This window comes from Zootoca vivipara, chromosome 6, assembly GCF_963506605.1.
Source record: "Zootoca vivipara chromosome 6, rZooViv1.1, whole genome shotgun sequence".
Taxonomy (NCBI): domain Eukaryota; kingdom Metazoa; phylum Chordata; class Lepidosauria; order Squamata; family Lacertidae; genus Zootoca; species Zootoca vivipara.
Window position 1 is genome coordinate 17590391 of NC_083281.1, and position 20645 is coordinate 17611035.

Consider the following 20645-nt stretch of genomic DNA (forward strand, 5'->3'; position numbering starts at 1 on the left):
GCTCAATGTGTGTGACACCTGTCTCTTCCTCTGTTCCTATTCCTCATCTTCCGGGAAAACTGGTCCAGTTTTTAAAGTTGGAGGGGTCTTGGAATGGTGCAGACTACCAAATCCAGATATACTCAAACAGGAGAAAGTGGTGCTTTTGATTACATCAGCTAAGATCACAGCTACCAGGTGGCGCTATTGCTCTAAAGTTTGCACTGGTTTGTGAGATATAATCTCTCTCTCTCTCTCTCTCTCTCTCTCTCTCTCTCTCTCTCTCTCTCTCTCTCTCTCTCTCTCTCTCTCTCTCTCACACACACACACACACACACACACACACACAAACACGGTGGGGGAGAAATTTGATTCAATTCACATTTAAAGAAGGCCCCGTGCAGGGGTGCCAACTTGAATAAAATATTGGGATAGGCCAGGTAAGCCCCACCCCACAAAATCAACCACAAGACGCTGTGCACACACACCACTTCGAATGGCAATGTCCATTAACCTGGGGTGTTGGTGGTGGCCATCATCCCCCAGGCAGAAGAGGACTGGAGTTGTAGTCAAAAAATTCAGGAAGGTCTACCTGGACAGGCATAGGCAACCTTGGCTCTCCAGATGTTTTGGAACTACAACTCCCATGATCCCTGACCACTGGCCCTGTTAGCTAGGGATCATGGGAGTTGTAGTTCCACAACATCTGGAGAGCCAAGCTTGCCTATGCCTAGTCTACCAGGTGTGCAAAGGATGCCCTAGTCATCAGAATCAGCGGAGGAATATGGAACGAGCAAAGAGACTCTGGGGAACTGAACCAGGTTCACTATCCTGGGGAAGAAAGGTATTGCTGACGTTAAAAAGGACCTGCTCAGTGCAGATCAGAGCAGGTCGGCAAGTGGGGGCTGGCTGAGGGGAGGTGGAGGCTGGTGGGGCAGGGCCCCCCTCATTCTAATGGATCGTCGTGACAGATGCAAAGGTTAGGGCGGTCAAAATGATCAAGAGGTTGCCGAGTTTGGGACTTTTTATATTAGAGAACAGGAGAGCGAGAGGTGGCATGGAAGAAGTTTATAACTCCTCTCCCCAGGAGTAAGGGAGTCCTTACTTGGGTGACTTTAAACGAGAATTGGACAAATTCATGGAGCAGGAGAGGCCTATCGTTGGCCCCAGCAGAATGCACATTAAAGGCTGTGGTGCCTTCCCCAAGGGTCCTGATCCTTTAATAGCTAGATTCTCACACCTTGAACACTTCAGCTAAGTGGGAACAAAATAAAAAAATTCCTTCCAGTAGCACCTTAGAGACCAACTAAGTTTGTCACCTACCTGTAACTCAGCTAAGTGGGGTCGGTCTCTAACTAGGGGCAGTGGTTATTGTGGATTAATTGAAGGGGTGTGTTCCATGGTGAATGACGCCCATTTGGACTGGTGATGCTGGAGGTCAACAGCAGGTGGCAACGCAGCCAATGGCAGGCAAAGCCATGTACAGTGGTGCCTCGCTAGACGAATTTAATTCGTTCCACGGGTCTTTTCTTATAACGAAAAATTCATCTAGCGAATCCCATAGGAATGCATTGAATTTGTTTTGAATTTTTTTTTTTTTGCCCATAGGAACGCATTAATTGAATTTCAATGCATTCCTATGGGAAACCGCGATTCGCTAGACGAATTTTTCATAAAACGAATTCGTCTAGCGAGGCAACCTCCACTAGAAAAAACGTTTCGTTAAGCGGAAATTTCGTTAAGCAGGGCATTCGTTAAGCGAGGCACCACTGTAATGCTTTTTAGATTAGACTTTTTAGATTAGAGAACAGGCGAGCGAGAGGCGGCATGGAAGAAGTTTATAACTCCTCTCCCCAGGAGGCAGGGAGCCCTGACGTGGGTGGCTTTAAAAGAGAATTGGACAAATTCATGGAGAAGGAGAGGCCTATCATTGACCCCAGCAGAAGCCTGATCCCCCCACCCCCACCCTGCTGGGCCCTGATGGCTCTGACTCCACAGCCGGAGGCAGCAAAAATCCCCTCCCTTTCCACAAGAGGGGAGAGTTGCTCTCATGCTCGAATCCTTCTTGTGGGTTTCCTACAGAAATCCGGTTGGCCAGTGTGAGAACAGGATGCTGGACAAGACGGACCTTTGGCCTGATCCACTGGGATCTTCTTATGGTCTTTAGGTCTTTAGGCAGGTGCAGTTTGCCCCGCAGTGGTGAGTAGCGGGTTGCCCACTTTTGACAGCTCCCCCCCCCCAATTTCTGCACATCAGATTTCTGTTAATGGCACAGGAACTGCCTGGGTGGGTTTTGTCTGACCCGTTGGCAATATTAGGAGAGGAGGTAAAGGTAAAGGACCCCTGGACAGTTACATCCAGTCAAAGGTGACTGTGAGGTTGTGGCGCTCATCTCCCTTTCAGGCCAAGGGAGACAGCGTTTGTCCACAGGCAGCTTTCTGGGTCATGTAGCCAGCAGGACTAAACTGCTTCTGGTGCAACGGAACACCGTGACGGAAACCAGAGCGCACAGAAACATCGTTTACCTTCCCACCGCAATGGTACCTATTTATCTGCTTGCACTGGCGTGCTTTCGAACTGCTAGGTTGGCAGGAGCTGGGACAGAGCAACAAGAGCTCACTCCATCATGGGGATTCAAACCGCCGACCTTCCGATCAGCAAGCCCAAGAGGTTCAATGGTTTAGACCAGGGGTCGGCAACGTGCGGCCCATGGGCCGGATGCAGCCCACGAAGACTGTTTTACTGGCCCACAAGCTGCCCCTGAACTGAGCCACCCGCTCGGCAAGTCCCCCGCATGCTGCGCTAAGCTGAGCGGCGCCAGAAATTACGTCTGCACACCTGTAGATACTGGAAATCGCATCTGCGCATGTCCAGACGCTGAAAATTGCACCGCGGACATGCGCAGACGCAATTTCTGGCGTCAAGCTGCGCCAGTCCAGCCCACGGACAATCTCTGTGGGAGTGATCCGGCCCATGGCCGGTAAACCTTGCCGACCCCTGGTTTAGACTGCAGCGCCACCCGCGTCCCTACCTAGGAGAGGAAAGGATTTTCTGACACCATAATTGCTTCTTCTGCCCGACGTGATGAGTACAGAACCCCTGGTTTGCACCTTTTGATAATTTCCATGTTTGATCTTCATGGAACGACCCCATTGAGTATTATGAGAGAGAGAGAGAACAATCTTCATTTGGCCTTCACTTATGGCTGCCTTGATCTAAACAGCACCCTTGTATCAGATAAAGTGCTATGTATCCACTCACCCACTTTCCTTCTTTGCATTCATTGCAGGCTCCCTCCCCCCTGCCCCCCCTCCAGCCGTCCATGAAACACACACAAACATTGATATCAAAGTCTATTCATCATTTTGTCTAAGAACTTCCCATTTCTTTTTAATTTAATTTTGTGTTCTTGAAAAATGTGGCGCAATCAAGTTGGGTATTCCATCTAATCGAGGTGGCATAACTATTTCGCCTTCCCTCCCGTCCAAGTTCTAGATAAAGAATGGATCTGCGGCTTGATAGATTTGAAAAGAGGATATTTATGACTTCTCGGCGATTAGACGTGATTTCAACCAAGGCGGGAGGAATGTTGTTGCAAAGGTGGACATTGCCTGGTTTTTCCTGTTTTGTGTTTTTATCCACGAGGCGAGACGGCCGTAAGGGTGGTAGCTATGTTTTTCCCCCTCCCCCTTCTCTGCCCCTGATCCTGTGGCATTAAGAGATGCAGAAAGCAAAGCAGACTGTCTCCTGCTTGGCATAAAGTGATTTCATTCCTCTGTGTTCAGGTGCTATCAAATTTGGCTCCTCTCAGTTCCTCACCTTCCTGGTCTTCAGTATTTCGATCATCACTTTGCAATATTGGTTTTTCGAAGTCCTTGTGAAAATTCACCAGCATTTTAGTTTGAATTCTCTCTCCTCCTCCTCCACCCCCCTCTTTCTATAATATATATTTTCCTCTTCCCTCCTTTTCCCTTTTCCCTTGTGTGTTGTGTGCTTTTCAGACTGTAAGCCTGCCTTATTTTGATTGCATGTAAGATACTCCGGGAGCCTTTTTCGGCTGGAGAACTGGGCGCCAAATGCTCTAAATTAAGAAACAAGCATACATACAATTGTTTGTGCAGTTTTGCCTAACGTATGCCTTTCCCTGCCAAAGCAATCTCTCTTGGTGCAATGCGTTTATATATGCTATTTTCATGAACGAATCCATTCATATGCACGCTTTATTTTATTTTATTCGTACAAATATTTATTTACTGCTGTGCCATGTGTGCTTGTGTGTAAATATCTAATTAGTTTACAGCAATAAAACATATGATAAAAAATATACTTTAACAGTTTAAAAAACAGACATCAATTAAGCATTCTGGAAGGCTATGATCTTAGTTGCCAGAATAGAAAAGTTTTCAGCAAGTGTTTAAAAGTCAGCACAGAAGGAGCCTGCTGGGTTTCTCTAGGGGCTGGGAGTTGCACAGCACTGGGCTGGCGACACTAAAAGTCTTGGTTTCTTAAAGTTGCCAAACAAGCCTCACCTATTCGGAGAACAACCAGCGACGCTCCTGCAGGTGATCTGTTTGTCCAGCCTATGCACTTCTTGTACACACGACTTTGCATTGTAAAATTCAGGGGGGAAAGTGCACATTTTCAAGGATGTGCAGCTCACACTCGTTTTGAAAGTGCATGTTTGGTCTGCTCACCTTAGAATGTGGACGGAATTTGAACAGAAGACCCTGGGCGGCGGCGGGTGGGGGGGAGGTGGCAACCTTGTGATAGCATGAGATTTACCTCCGAAACTGAAGAGGCAGTGTTGTCTAGTGGGTAGGGGTTCCTTCTCTGTCCAGAGTGAATGATTTCACAATTATTGGTCTGGGGGGGCACTGAGACTCCCCACTTTCCCCTTTGGTCCTGCTTCTCCTGGGGTTTTAATAGCAGCCTGCATGACACATCATTTTGGAAGTTTAAAACACTCAAAACATTCCCCATGGTTCTATCTCCATGCCAGGGGGGAAAAAAACCTTTGCTGCTCTTCTGCATATCAGCTTGCTGTTAAAGGTGGAAGAGTGAGGGCAGTTAAAAAAAAAGTTAGCAACCTAAACTCTAAGGATAAGGGTAGAAGTCCATTTTTGTTTGCATTTTGTGAGCAACATAAAATTTGCGCTTCTCAAACCAGTACGGAAACTGAAAAGAAGCCAACCTTTGAACTTCTCTGAATATTTGCAATGCGGTTCTCAACTAAACCATGGTTACAAAACTGCATACGTTCGCCGAATGTGTACCTAGAGGAGGAAATCTTCGTGAGGACGGCGTGCAGAAATGCATTGTATTACGATTTATACAAGGCAGAGAGCCAAATTAATAATTAATAATAATTTAACGGAAGAATTAAACATCTCTAAAGGAACAAGGCAGGGGTGTCCTTTATCACCCCTGTTATTTATCTTGGTTCTGGAAGTCCTATTGGACAGGATTAGGAACAACAAAGAGATAAAGGGGATAAGAGTTGGTCGTAGGGAATATAAACAGAAGGCCTTTGCCGACGACTTGGTCCTAACATTGGAAGATCCAGATACGAGTCTAGAGGAATTACTGAAAGAAATGAACAAATTTGGAACTCTAGCAGGATTCAGGCTGAACAAGAAAAAGACCAAAATGATTATTAAAAATATGACAAAAAAGGAAAGGGAAGAGCTTCAGGAGAAATACGGGATTGAAATGGTAAAGAGGGTAAAGTATCTTGGAATTTGGCTGTCAGAAAGGAATATAAACTTATATAATGATAACTATATCAAAACCTGGAACGATATAAGAAAAGACCTAGAAACATGGAAAAAACTATATCTTTCACTGTGGGGGAGGATAGCCACAGTGAAAATGAATATACTTCCTAGACTCTTATTTTTGTTCCAAATGATACCAGTACTAAAAGGTGTTGGTATATTTGAGGAGTGGAGGAAGGTAATCTCGAGATATATATGGCAGAGAAAAACACCACGGATCAGGTTTAAGATACTAACTGACAAAAAGGAAAGAGGGGGCTTTGCGTTGCCAGACCTCAAATTGTATTATGAGGCCTCCTGTATGGTATGGCTAAAAGAGTGGATCTCGCTAAAAGACCCGGACCTTCTAAAAGACCCGGACCTTAAATCTTGAAGGATTTAACAATAGATTCACCTGGCATAGTTATCTGTGGCAAGACAAAGTTAAATCACACAGAGGCTTCCTATCCCATGTGATTAGGAAACCACTGTACGAAGTGTGGACCAGAAATAAAAGTATACTTGAAAGAAAAACTCCAAGGTGGTTGTCACCAACAGAAGTTTTGACCATAAAAAAACTAATATGGAATTGAATTGGCTAACTTATGAGGATATCCTTGTCGAATCGGAAGAGGGGTGGAAGATTAAAACATATGAGCAATTGAAAGAGAGGGGAATAGGCTGGCTCCAATATTATCAAATTCAGGACATGTTCAAAAAAGATAATAAAAATCACGGATTCGAGACCAACAAATCTAAATTCCAATTGGAAATTGTGGAAGGTAAAGACAAACTATTAACAAAGATGTACGACCTCCTGTTGGAATGGAACACAAAGGACGAAATCACCAAAGAATGTATGATTAAATGGGCAATAGACTTGGGCCATGATATTAATATCGATCAATGGCAAAATCTATGGAAACATCAGATTAAATTTACGGCCTGTACCCTTCTAAAAGAAAACATCATGAAAATGATGTTTAGATGGCATTTAACGCCTGTTAAATTAGCCAAAATTAATAAATCCAACAACAAAAAATGTTGGAAGTGTAATGCTAAAGAGGGGGACTACTACCATCAATGGTGGCTTTGCGAAAAGGTTAAAGTTTATTGGGAGCAAATATATAATGAATTGAAAAGAGTATTAAGATATACTTTCCCAAAAAGAGCGGAGGAAATGTTACTAGGGATATTGAGCAGGAATATAAAAAAAGAGGATCATAAACTCTTCATGTATGCTACCACCGCCGAGAGAGTTATCTTGGCCCAGAGGTGGAGAACGACTGAAATACCAACTATAGAGGACTGGAGAGAAAAAATGCTAGAATATCTGCAATTGGCGAGGCTGATGGGAAGAATAAGGGATCAAAAGGAGCAAAAGTTCCAAAAGGAATGGGAAAAATTTATAGAGTACTTGAAGGAGCATGGTAAGACATGAAACGCCGGTAGGCTAACATTACAAAATGCAACAGCTGTAAAGTAACCTAAGTCAAAAATTTTATGTTTAATTTGTAAGATAATTTGTGACGGGTTTAATTTTAGGGAGCGCAAAACTGATTAAATGAAAGAATAAGTCTGAAAGAGAGAGAGGTGGAAGTCGATCACAAGAGGAGCAGAAGGAAAACATTTATAGAAACAAGAAAGGGAACAGAAACAAATAAGTCACAAGATGAAGTTGATAAATTGTAGCAATTCTCAGTTTAGCCAAAAAACACGATAAGACATATTTTGGAATTTGTATACTTTTTATTTAACTTTTTTTTTGTATTGAAATGTTACTTTCCGATTTCTGATGATGTATGCAAAGATAAAACAATAAAAATGATTATCAAAAAAAAGAAAAGAAATGCATTGTATTAAAGGAAACAGCGCTTGCAGAGATGGCTGGGTACAAAACAATTAGTGTTTCTTATGAGAGAAAGTCAGGGACCCAGGTGGCGCTGTGGTTAAACCACTGAGCCTAGGGCTTGCCGATCAGAAGGTCGGCAGTTCGAATCCCTGTAACGGGGTGAGCTCCCGTTGCTTGGTCCCAGCTCCTGCCAACCTAGCAGTTCGAAAGCACGTCAAAATGCAAGTAGATAAATAGGAACCGCTACAGCGGGAAGGTAAACGGCGTTTCCATGTGCTGCTCTGGTTTGCCAGAAGCGGCTTTGTCATGCTGGCCACATGACCTGGAAGCTATACGCCGGCTCCCTCGGCCAATAATGCGAGATGAGCGCGCAACCCCAGAGTCGGTCACGACTGGACCTAATGGTCAGGGGTCCCTATGAGAGAAAGTCATGTTAAAACGCTGGCGAATTTTCACGAGGATTTTCAACATGCACGCACGCTGCAAATGGTTGCAGAAACCCAGGGAACTAAATTAAAGATTTGGGGGGAATGAGAAACCAGCAGGACTGAAATGGGCTGAGACCATCCATCCTCACCTAACACTAATTCCTCCGCTCGTATGTCCCAGTGTCTTCCAGGTGGCGCTTGGTGCAACCCTGGTTTATTTCTGAAAGCCCAACTGCTCCCCTTTTTTGCTTATTGTTGCTTCCGCCTGCCCTTGCTTACAGTTCGGTTAACTGTTGGGTGATGGGATGCTCCAGCAATTGGCAGCGACTTCTATGCCTGGAGTCCAGAGCTGGGATTTTGAGTTGGGTGCCCATGCCCCCCTTTTTATCTAGACACAAAACTCCCCATGAGTTTAGCCCCTTTGCGCCCCCCCCCGCCCAGTTCACCCCTCCTCCTCCTGCTCCGGGGTCCTCTCTGTTTTGCTTCCTATTGTCTCCCTGGGATTTGTTTTTGCCTGGGGGGCCCCTCTGAGCTCCGATGCCTCCAGCCTCATTCAGCTCGCCCTGCGCCATTGTTCCCAGCCTGACAGGTGTATAATTGGATGATTAATGTGGCTTCATTAGCCTGTGATTGAACCAGAGATGGCCACGCATGGCGTTTAAGCCTTCCCAGGGACCATGGCGGGGAGAGCAGAGGCAGAGATCAGGGAGCGCAAGGGGTTGCGCTACACCCATCTGTTTAAACCTTTTGTCATTGCGGCAACGGAAACCTTCCCAAGCCGATGTTGCAAAACGCGGCACGCTCTGGTCATCCTTGCCCAGGGTGCGAGGTTTGAGCAACGATCAAATGGTCCTGGGATGTGGCTTTGGCCTCGAGGGGCATGAAAATTAACAAGGTTGCCAACTGCTCTGTGGGGGGAAACAAGCCCCACTCGCCCCTGGGCCTTTTCCAGCAGCTCGGAAGGAAGAAGAGCCCCGCATTGGATCAAATCAGAGGGCCACTGAGTCCGTGGCTCGTCTGCTTTGCATGCAGAAAGTCCCAGGTTCAAATCCTAGGATCTCCAGGTACATCTGGGGAGACCCTTGCCTGAAAGCCCAGAGAGCTACTGCCGGACAGTGTTGGCAATGCTAAGCTAGGCAGGCCTAGGTACAAGGCCTGTGTTCCTGTATCACACTGTGGGCAACCAGATGCCCTCAGGAGACCCAGAAGCAGGGCATGGGGGCAACACCCCCTACTTCCCCACAAGTGGCATCTTGATTCTTGATCCAGATGTGGCCAACTAGCTACCAACAGGTGAAGCCTTTCACAGCATATCTAGAGGATGCGCTGCTCTGAAAAGCACAGGAGCCAATTAAAAAAGAAGTTGGCAGCCTCATCAGATGAAAAAGCATCAGGGCAACCCGGATCATGTTCAGCATATGCTCAGTGCGTCATATGCATGTCACTCAATGCACCAAACTGGCTCTCAGTGTTGGCTGGGGAACCCATGAAAAGAATTTTTCAGCTTTATAAGTAACAATCTTCCTAGATCCAATGTGTGTGTTCACGCTTGTCTTTTTTCTCTCTGGCGCTCTGTTCTTTTTCCGACTCCTTCAACACCCTGATTTCTCCCCTTGGTCATTCTTTTTCTCCCCCCACCCATCTTTCAGCCTCCTCCCTTCCCCTTCCCCACAGTCTCCCCCCTCTCTGCTCAGCTGCTCCAACGCCAATCTGGAAAAGCACATAGAGTGGTAAGAGGAAGTAGGAAAGAATGTCTCTCTTCCAACTTCCTCCTTCAGCTCTATGTACTCTTCAGGGGAGGAAGGTAACTGTCCTCAGGATAAAGGGGGCAGGAGCAGAGAGGATCGGTAGGTGCCTGGGGGTGTTCACAAGGCTGCCAGGGCACCCACAAGCACTGTGTTGGCAACCCTACATCTACAAGCATGTACTTCAGTATACCTGAAGAAGCGTCTCCACCCCCATCGTTCTGTCCGGGCACTGAGGTCCAGTGCCGAGGGCCTTCTGGCGGTTCCCGCACTGCAAGAAGCAAAGCTACAGGGAACCAGGCAGAGGGCCTTCTCGGTAGTGGCGCCTGGCCCTGTGGAACGCCCTTCCATCAGAGGTCAAGGAGATAAACAACTACCTGACATTTAGAAGACATCTGAAGGCAGCCCTGTTCAGGGAAGTTTTTAATGTGTGACACTTTAATGTATTTTAAATCTTTGTTGGAAGCCACCCAGAGTGGCTGGAGAAACCCAGCCAGATGGGCGGGGTACAAATAATAAATTATTATTATTATTATTATTATTATTATTATTATTATTATTTTCCAGGTAGCAGCTTCTGCTGCTTTCTCCACAAGCTGACGCCAAACAGGGGTGCAAAACCGCACCCGTTCCTGACTCCCGGAGCTGCCTGTTGTCCCCAGAGAACCCCCAAAAGCATCTATACCCACTGCCAAGACCCATAAAGGAAAAGGTCACAGCTGTACTACACGTTTAAAGCCATATGATACCCCTGGGAATAGTGGCTTGTTAAGGGATCTGAGAGTTGTTAGGAGTTCCCCTGCTCCTCTCACAGAGCTACGAATCCCAGAGTGGGATCACAACCAATCCTTCTTCTGGGAATTGTAGTTCCCTGACGGGGCTAAGGGTCTTCTAAGAGCTCTCGGCACAAGCTCCAGTTCCCACAATGCTTTGGGAGAAGCCACAGCTGTTTGAAGTGGCATCCTAGTGCTTTGGAATGCAAGGTGCGGATGCGGCCACAAGCAAAACAAATGGGGTGATGGCGGTTAGCCTCTCCCTCGGCGCAACGAAAAAGGGGGATGGATCTAAGCCCATGAGCTGGGAGTGTTCCCAGAAAGCCCCAGCTGATTCCTGCCACTTCCTCCTCTTCCACAGACTCATTGCTGCCATACTGATGGTTCCATGATCGCTCTAACTCAGAGGTCGGCAACCTAAGGCCCATGGCCAGTAGTGGCCCACAGGGCTCATCTTATCGGCCCATGGTGACCCCTGCCATGCCCAGCGCGACACAGGAACCGACTATTATTATTATTATTATTAGTTATTATTATAGGACATCCCTCTTTTCATCCAATAAATGTTAGAGGGTATGCTCCTGGGAGATGGTAGACCCCCCAAAAACCCAGGTACCCTGTGGCCTATTGCAGGGAGGGGATGGACAGACCCCCCTGTGCCCACATGGAAGTAATTTCTCCTCTGTATAGGACTTGGACCACAGACTAGGTGCTCTTTCGGGTGAGGCAAATGTAGGCCGGAGCTTGTGGAAATGAACCATGGGTCTCTTTCCCCAGCCTCTTCTTTAAAAAAGCTCTTATATGGAACCACTGATAGCATAACCCTTGGCCACATTTGGCAAGCCGAAAGAACGGGGGTCCCCACTCCTTATTCCCCACCCGCGCCGTTCCACTAGCAAGCAACAACAGTGCTTAAAAACCAGTGGCTCAGAAACACGCGCTCAGTCCGGCTCGCTCCCCCCTTGCTGCCCCCCTCTCCTCCCCCCGCCCTGTTCCCCAGAGATTGCCGGCTTGACTGGCGAGCATCGCCCGGTGATAAATGACTTTATTATGATTCTTATTTCCCCAGCTCCCACCCCTTCCTATTTTTTCTCCTGGAAAGCCAGGGTCCTCGACACCTAATTCTACCTCTTTGGCACGGCCCATCCATCATTCCTCCCCCCTCTCTCCCCCCCCCACAACCACGGCAGCATCAAACCTCTCAGTGACATTACCCACCAATTGGCGTGCCTGCTGGCATGAATCACGCTGCCAGAGACGGGATGCAGATACCCCGTAAATTAGCATGGCCTAGATCGGAACCCGGCCCCCTTGTTTGCTGTTAATCTGTCCGTGGCAAAAAACTGGAAATGGTTGGCTGTGTGTGTGTGTGTGTGTGTGTGTGTGTGTGTGTGTGTGTGTGAAAGAGGGTGTATATGTGCCTGTAATCTTCACGGAAATGAGAAAGGGGTAAGATTATGGTTTCCGAAAGCCTGGAGGATAGGCATGGGCAGAAAGAGGGGGAGACGTGTCCAGTTCGATTTGCCTTTAATTGAGCTTCTACCCCTAATTCACCTTTCCAGAAACAATATGCAAACCAAAACCCAGCTCTCGTTCGAAATTCGCTTTTCGCCGATTGCAGTTTGCAAGAATGTCTGTGTTCGGCAAAATCGCTTGCAGAAATGTGTGTATCAGGAGAAAGCAACGCTGAGGTGCTGGTGAATTTTCGCCATGGCTTCCTTTAAAAAAAAAAAAAGATGCACCCTGGTGTGGAAATTTGATGAGCTGAAGTTGAGACTGGAGAAAACGAGATAGGGAGGGGGAAGAAAGCTGAAAGATTCATCCGTCCTGAATCTCTGGGTGCATCTCTAGGTGATTTGCCACAGGTCAGCCCATATTTCGGATTCCCCATTGTCTAGCAACAGCAACGACCAAAAAAGCTGTCCGCTCAGACACCTCTAAATTAAGTTACCGCGGGCTGGGTGGGGGGGAGAGATGCCTTGAGGTGTGTTGGGGGGGGGAAGTGGGTTGGGTGTGAAGGAACTTGCCCGCTTGATTCTGCTCCTGATCACAAACCACCCCCATGCATGACAGACGCTCAAAAGCACCCTTTCCCCTAATTGTTGGCGTATGTCAGCCTGCCTGAGCCACTGAAAAGCAGATCACACAAACCTGAAGCCTGCTCACTCTTGACATAGGAAAACAACAGACGTTCCACATTGTGCACAGCTCTCGGCGCACATCTGTACAGCACAGGGTGATCTCGATTTAAGAACAAAACGAACGGTCCGTCCAGCTCAGTGTTCTGCTTCTTATCAGCTCTGAGCCAGGTGGCTCCAGGAGGCGGCCTCACCCTGTTTCTTGTCTCCAGCATGCAGGGTAGACTGCTTTGGTACAGGGAAGCTCCACTCAGCTATCATGGCTGTTAACGGACCACTCCTCTCCCACCAGTGTGTCTGTGTGGTGTGGTGTGGTGTGGTGTAGTGGTTAAGAGTGGTAGACTCATAATCTGGGGAACTGGGTCCGCATCCCCGCTCCTCCACATGCAGCTGCTGGGTGAACTTGGGCTAGTCACACTTCTCTGAAGTCTCTCAGCCTCACTCACCTCACAGAGTGTTTGTTGTGGGGGAGGAAGGGAAAGGAGAATGTTAGCTGCTTTGAGACTCCTTAGGGTAGTGATAAAGCGGGATATCAAATCCAAACTCTTCTTCTTCTGTCGATGGCGGAGCCAGCCGGACACCCTCCTCTTCTTCTTCTTCTTCTTCTTCTTCTTCTTCTTCTTCTTCTTCTTCTTCTTCTTCTTCTTCTTCTTCTTCTTCTTCTTCTTCTTCTTCTTCTTCTTCTTCTTCTTCTTCTTCTTCTTCTGTCCAAACCAGATCTTTAAGGAGCTGTCCATAGACCCAGGGGCCCACATGCCAGCAGTGGTGAGAGGCAAAGGGCGGGGGGGGGCAGAGCAAATGATGTGACTCTTACCCCACTGCCTTGTGGGACATCTCTGGGAGAAGAATAGGCTCGGGGGTAAACCCTACACAAATCCAGAGCGGAGTCCCTAAGGCAGTTGGGTGGCGCCTTGTACGCCTCCTTCCGGCAACTCCTGTAGCCAAGCTGGTGCCAAATGTATCGCTCCGCTTTCCTTTCGACCATCTCAGCCGGGCTGTGAAGAGTCTTTGTCTGGGCAGCCCAGGATCTCCACACACACTGGCTAGACTTGCACCCCGGGGAGGTCACTTTTAGGCTGCTAATGCAGCAAAAAAACAATGCAGAAGAAGGCAGGAGCTAAGAGTTAGCATCTCAACCTGATGGGTGTAAGGTAGAGCATTCTATACTGTGTGTCGTGACAGCTGCAGTGTGTAGATGTGATGTGCGAACAGGGCTGGAAAGGGGTTGGTTCAACCTCCGGTTTGCTAGTAAAACTGAATTACTGTGTCACGAAATGTTGCATGTATAAAAAGTGTGTCACTGACATGACAAGTTTGGAAAGCTCTGGCGTGAGGTATGGCTATTACAGGTTGCCTTAATTAGCCCCACCATGTGGGACAGATCCTGAAGCTGAGGCTCCAATACTTTGGCCACCTCATGAGAAGAGAAGACTCCCTTGAAAAGACCCTGATGTTGGGAAAGATTGAGGGCACAAGGAGAAGGGGATGACAGAGGACAAGATGGTTGGACAGTGTTCTTGAAGCTACCAATAGGAGTTTGACCAAACTGCGGGAGGCAGTGGAAGACAGGAGTGCCTGGCGTGCTATGGTCCATGGGGTCACGAAGAGTCGGACACGACTAAACGACTAAACAACAACAACATGTGGGAATCTCTTGCAGATGACTGCAGCACTTGGAGACAGTCAGGTTGTGCATCCATAGTGGTGACCAGAGGAGGAAGGACCACTGGGAGGAGGGCAGAGAAAAGAAATGCTGTGGTGCATCAGCAACAGCACAACCGGACTCCTTCCTCTGCCCCAGCTGCAACAAAACATGTCTCTCTTGTATTGGCCTCTACAGCCACAGCAGTTGCTGTATCTCTTCACCCCCAGCAGCACACTCCCCCATTGGCTCCCGAGACAGACAGATGCCAGCGACAACAACTTGTGTACAGAGGGACACATTCCAGCTATGCAAATGCCACATCTAAGAACCCACATCTCTCCGTTCTGCATCCATCTCAGTTCAAGGACACATTCCTGCTAAGCAAAAAGGCTCAATGATGCAAAGCAAGGCTGCTGGAGGGTGTCGTGTGGGGAGCGTCTCGAGGGGCCGGATGGAAAGGTCTCGAGGGCCACATTTAACCCCTTGGCCAAACCACCCCAGAACCCATGGCCTTTGGGCACATTCCTGCCGTCAATTCCGAAAGCGCACTTCCCTTTTTTCAGACTTGCACTTATTTATGCAAACCCAAGTTCTCGTATCCCGAGAGAAGCAAGCAAGCTGGGTGTGTGTACTGGGTGTGTGGGGAGATAATAATCTCTCTCCGCACATTGTGCCATTTTGTAAATCTTTCTCTAAACAAAAGCACCGCGTCTTTTAGGTTTGGCCTTTCCATCTGGAAAAAGAGGGGAAACCGAGGTATTAATATCCCAGGACAAAGGTCAAGCTGGCCAGCCCTGATGGATCTTAGATCTGCTCTCCGTCTTCCAGCTTGCTTTAATCCCCCTCCAGACCACCGGACCATCCATCAGGTTGTCCACCGGCAGGCCCGGCGAGGCCCATTATCCCCTTTCCCTAATCAAGAGGTTGTCGCACAGTGAGATATTGCCGCCAGCTTTCTCCCCATCACCTCAGCCGCATCAATTCTCCTTGGCGCACTGGCATCAGGTGAGGTGGTGCCGTGTTGCGACCTCTGTGTGGAAAAGGGGCTTGCACCTTTCAAATTCGGCATTGTCAGGGTTTGGGCTGCTGCAGCCAAGAGGGTTTTCTCTAGACCTTTTGCAACCCGGGGGCCACATCTCCACCTGGACAGTCTTCCAGGGGCCACACCAGTGATGGGAAGGGCGAAGAGCGAAGTGGGAGGAGCAATTAATTTCATTTTACCTTTGTGCAGTAGGCTAGTTTCTTCACGCACATGCAGGAGAGATAAGGTTTCCTTAGACATGAAATTGAGATTGATCCGGCAAGAATCAATATTTTGAGCGTTAATTGACCCTGTATAGGAAGGCACTGTCCAGCTCAGACAAATATTGGAGGTGTAACACAGAAAATGCCACGTTGAGGCATACAAGGTGGGCTTTTTGGTCCGAAGTTGTTATCCACATCAATTTTGTATTGGCAGTATCCCTGATATTTGCAGGTGTTTGTGTACTTTCAAATTATATTCCTGTGGCATGGCGATTAATGGCAGGATGGCAAAAGTGGATTTTGCAAGCACATATGGTTGCTAAGAGACTTCTACTTCGAGCCTGGAAGGATAAATACCCACTGTCTACTATGCAACGGTCTGAGGACCTCTCTGCCCTGACAACATTTAAAAAATATTTTATATGGAAATCAATTTCATGTGGACATTTTGAACATCTGGAGGGCTTATATTAATTTTAAGATGCATATTCTGATGATGACTGTTAGTCATATTCATATATTATTCCTTTTCCTTTATTTTATTTTATTTTAGTGTCTCTTTAATTCCCCCTTCCTTTCCTTTGTTAAATTTGCAAATAAAACATTAATACCGGTAAACACCCACACACCCCTCTCTGTTGTCTGTCCAGACAAGCAGGAGAGATGGTCAGAATTCAAGGACAAATTTCAGCTGAGTTTGGGGTGCAAAGTGGGGCAATTGAAGGGTGTGGCCTGTGAAGAAGGGGTGTGGCCAGCAGAGGGTTCATCGAAGGATGCACTCCTAGGTCCGAGATTACCCAGCCTCACTATAGACTTATTTAGTAAAAATAGTTCTGGGCTGTGCTTTTTCGGAATGGGAAGGGGATGAGGTGTCACATGACTGAATGCAAACCTTTCCCCAAAATCCCTGCACCTAGGTAGCTAGGACGTTGAGGACAAGCCTAGGTTGTAGACCCCTTCTCCCTGACAGGCTAGCGTTCCAGGGGCGGGGATGTTTTTCAAAGTCCACATGGCCAATTGTGAATCAAGGCCACGTTCAGGGTGGCTATAAAACTAACTATCAAATATAATCAATTCCAGGAAAAAAATATAGACTAATAAAAACTCGGAACAAAAACAACAGATAAACTACAGTCATACCTCGGTTTAAGTACGCTTTGGTTTGAGTACAGTGGTACCTCGACTTACGAATGTTTCGAGTTACGAACGGAGTTCCATCCGCCATTTTGGATGCGGTTTAGATAGGATTTTTTCGACTTATGATTTTTCAAAAAAAAAATTCCCCATTGGCTTTGACATACGAATTTTTCAACTTACGAAGGTCCGTTCGGAACGAATTAAATTCGTAAGTCGAGGTACCACTGTACTTTCAGTTTAAGTACTCCGCGGACCTGTCTGGAACGTATTAATCCACTTTCCATTACTTTCAATGGGAAAGTTTGCTTCAGGTTAAGTAAGCTTCAGGTTAAGTACGGATTTCCAGAGGCAATTACACTCATACTTTGGGTTAAGTACGCTTCAGGTTGAGTACTCCGTGGACCTGTCTGGAACAGATTATTTAATCCACTTTCCATTACTTTCAATGGGAAAGTTCGCTTCAGGTTAAGTATGCTTCAGGTTAAGTAAAGACTTCCGGAACCAATTGTTTACTTAAACCGAGGTACCACTGTAGAGTTATTCAATAAAACAGATTGTCTGTCCAGTAAACCAGCTTTTGTTAACCTGGTGCCCTCTAGTTGTTTTGAACATCTCCCATCTGCAGCTGAGGCGATGGGAATTATAGTTCAAAACAACCGGAGGAAACCAGTTTGGTGACATATTTTGTGGTTTCTTGTTTTTGTTGTCATCCTATGTACAAAAAATTATGGCTATTCATGAGGCTGTGTGCCTTGAATTTTTGTAGTGCTGGCAAGCGCTGGATCTATTATTTTTGCTGCGCTTTTTACCACTGTAATCCTAAATTGGATGGTGGCCATGGGCAAGCATGTAAAATCGTGCAAATTCAAGAGGATCCATTTCAGTTTTGTGTGGATCTGACTTTCCGCCCAACCCTGTGGAAAGAAAGACAATGCGTGCTTTTTCTGTCTGTGATTGGGAGGGAGCGGGGAAGTGACTGACCAGGGGAAGGTGGGGAGAAAAGCACCCTCATTGGTGGGGCCTATGACACCCCCTTAAAATTCTAGATGTCCCAGCAGTCGTCCAACATAGGAATCAAAAGATCAGGTTGAGGTATGAAATGGCTGGGCTGGAACCAACTAACGGGACACAACACAGCTTGATTCTATTTGGTCTGAACATAGACAGCAGTTTCTGGTCTTACTTCCACCATGTCAAACAACAACTCCCAGGATCCTTTGGAGGAAACCATGACAGTTAAATTTGTATAAAATTGGCATTGGCATCGGTTTATAGGTTGGAGATGGCACAAGACTCATCCAGACCTTTCAGAGAACTCTAATTTTCAGTTTTCCTAGGAGGATAAAATCATAGAATTGTAGAGTTGGAAGGAACAAGAGAGGGTCACCTTGTCCAACCGCCTGCAATGCAGGAATCTTTTGCCCAATGTGGGGCTTGACCCCAATGCCCGGAGATTCAGATGAGTCCAAACAGTTAATCTGGATTAAAAATCTATTTGTGTAGACACACCCTTAGACATTAGCACATTCAGGATCCTTAAATTCAGCCCGCCCAGAAATGGCAGCTTTAAGGATTATTCCTCCCCCCGCCCCATCCCACCAGCCATTTCTTATAAAGCAAGGAGGAGGCGAACGTCATTTTTTTCTCGGTAACTCAGAACAGCAACAAACCAACCCGGGCGAGAACAAACGACACCAGGCCACAGATGTAATTCGTTTTGGGTTTTTTTTCTTTTCTCTTTTTCTTGAATTATTTCTCAGTTTTAAAAAATAAACAAAACAAACGAAAAAAGCACGTTAAAAACAAGAACCCTAGAAAAAAGGAAAAGGAAAATAAAATGTACAATTTAATTTACTTCCCCATTCTGAGCATCGACACCAATAATTAATTAATAATTAAAACATCCAGAAGGAAGGAAGGTGGGGGAGGGGAAAGAAAGAAAGAAGAAAAAGGAAAGGTTTTGGAAAACGAAACAAAACCAACCCTCCTTGGAACATTCTCTTGTTTGGAAAAGAAGTCCGTGAAGAGACCACCGTGTCTGAAGCGTTGGCGGGGGGCAAGGGGGCGTGAGGTATGCGCATGGCAAGAAAAATGATGGATAAGACCCCCAAGCAATGAAAAAGTTAATACCTCGGCCTTCCCCCCTCTCCGCATCTTTGTTGAAAGACGGATGGCGTTCTCCACCTCTCCCTTGTTCTTTCTTGTTCTTTCTTTAAACGCCGGGAATGGGGGACCTCTTTCCATCAAAGTCCAGCTTGGTCTGGCTCCTCAACCCCGGCAGACGCGGGGCCCGCAGGATAATTTGGAGCCTTGTCATTTTGGCTACAGGTTGTCGGAATGGTCCTTCTTTATTTGGCAAAAGGAGTGAGGGAGAGAAGGAACTGGCGGAAGGGCAGGAAGAAGGAGGGCGGGGAGGGGGCGCTGTCCGTGTTTGGCCCGTCCCAAGTGGGGGTTTGGGTGTGCTGGGGGTGTTTCGCTTCCTCTGGTCGGGTGTTGCCGTGCGGACAGTGGCCGTGCATCGTGGCTGGAGGGGGAGAGGGAGAACGGTCTGTGGCACATTCTCACGGAGCGCAGGGGAAGCCAGGAGTTGCGGGCCTCAGTAGGTCCTGATGTGCCGGGAGTCTGGTGCCCGTAAAACCTGCTAGGGTTCATGTTGCCCAGCACATAGCCTAGTCTGGAAACCTGAAAGAGCCAAAGAAGGAGCAGACATTGAATGCCAGCCATGCTTTCGTCCCTCATCCGCCTGTACTTCAAATCTTCTTTTTCAATTTGTTGTCGTATTTCTATCTGAAGAGCCCCAGGTTACGTACACAGTTCTTCCCCTCTGCCTCTTGCCCACACAACAACCCGTGTGTGGTAGGGGAGGCTAGGAGATAGGGCCAAATGGGGATTTGAACCCTGGTATAAAGGTAAAGGACCCCTGGATGGTTAAGTCCAGTCAAAGGCGGCTATGGGGTGTGCCACTCATATTGCTTTCAGGATGATGGAGCCGGCATTTGTCCACAGACAGCTTTCCGGGTCATGTGGCCAGCATGACTAAACCACTTCTGGCGCAATGGAACACTGTGACAGAAACCAGAGTGCACAGAAACACTGTTTACCTTCCCACCGCAGCGGTACTTATATTATCTACTTGCACTGACATGCTTTTGAACTGCTAGGTTGGCAGGAGCCGGGACAGAGCAACGAGAGCTCACCCCGTCGCAGGGATTCAAACTGCCGACCTTCTGATTGGCAGGCCTAAGAGGCTCAGTGGTTTAGACCACAGCGCCAGCCGCGCCCCTTTTGAACCCCGGATTACCCAATTGGGAGACTAAACGTGTATTTAGGGCAGCAGCCAAGCAGACACTCTTCTCTTCTTATCCCTTAGGTAAAGGTAAAGGGACCCCTGACCATTAGGTCCAGTCGTGACCGACTCTGGGGTTGCGCGCTCATCTCGCATTATTGGCCGAGGGAGCCGGCGTACAGCTTCCAGGTCATGTGGCCAGCATGACAAAGCTGCTTCTGGCAAACCAGAGCAGCACATGGAAACACCGTTTACCTTCCCGCTGTAGCGGTTCCTATTTATCTACTTGCATTTTGACGTGCTTTCGAACTGCTAGGTTGGCAGGAGCTGGGACCAAGCAAGACACTCTTCTCTTCTTATCCCTTATCCCCACCTAAACCAGGAGCCGCCCTATTAAGGTAGATCAAAACCAGGCATCCCCAAACTTTGGCCCTCCAGATGTTTTGGACTACAATTCCCATCTTCCCCAGCCACTGGTCCTGTTAGCTAGGGATCATGGGAGTTGTAGGCCAAAACATCTGGAGGGCCACAGTTTGGGGATGCCTGATCAAAACAATGCAAAGAAACCAGATCCTTTCACGTTTTGCAATAAATTTGTTTTCTCACTATTTAAAAATGGTTTAGTATGGTTTTTATTTTACTTAGTGGGGGAGGGCATCATAAT

The 20645-nt window shown here is 47.3% G+C and overlaps 1 protein-coding gene across 5 annotated transcripts in view; it reads right to left on the reverse strand.

Annotated features, from left to right (window-relative positions):
- Positions 1 to 17575: 17575 nt before the first annotated feature.
- MEIS3 (Meis homeobox 3) overlaps positions 17576 to 20645 on the reverse strand; it is a 74165-nt gene continuing 71095 nt past the window's right edge. For 2 of the 5 annotated variants that reach the window (XM_060275534.1, XM_060275535.1), the window contains exon 13: positions 17578 to 19377. The gene's annotated coding sequence lies outside the window, so the exon portion shown is untranslated. Of the gene's footprint in view, positions 19378 to 20645 lie in introns of all 5 variants that reach the window. The other 3 variants (XM_060275536.1, XM_060275537.1, XM_060275538.1) reach the window with 2 other exon arrangements.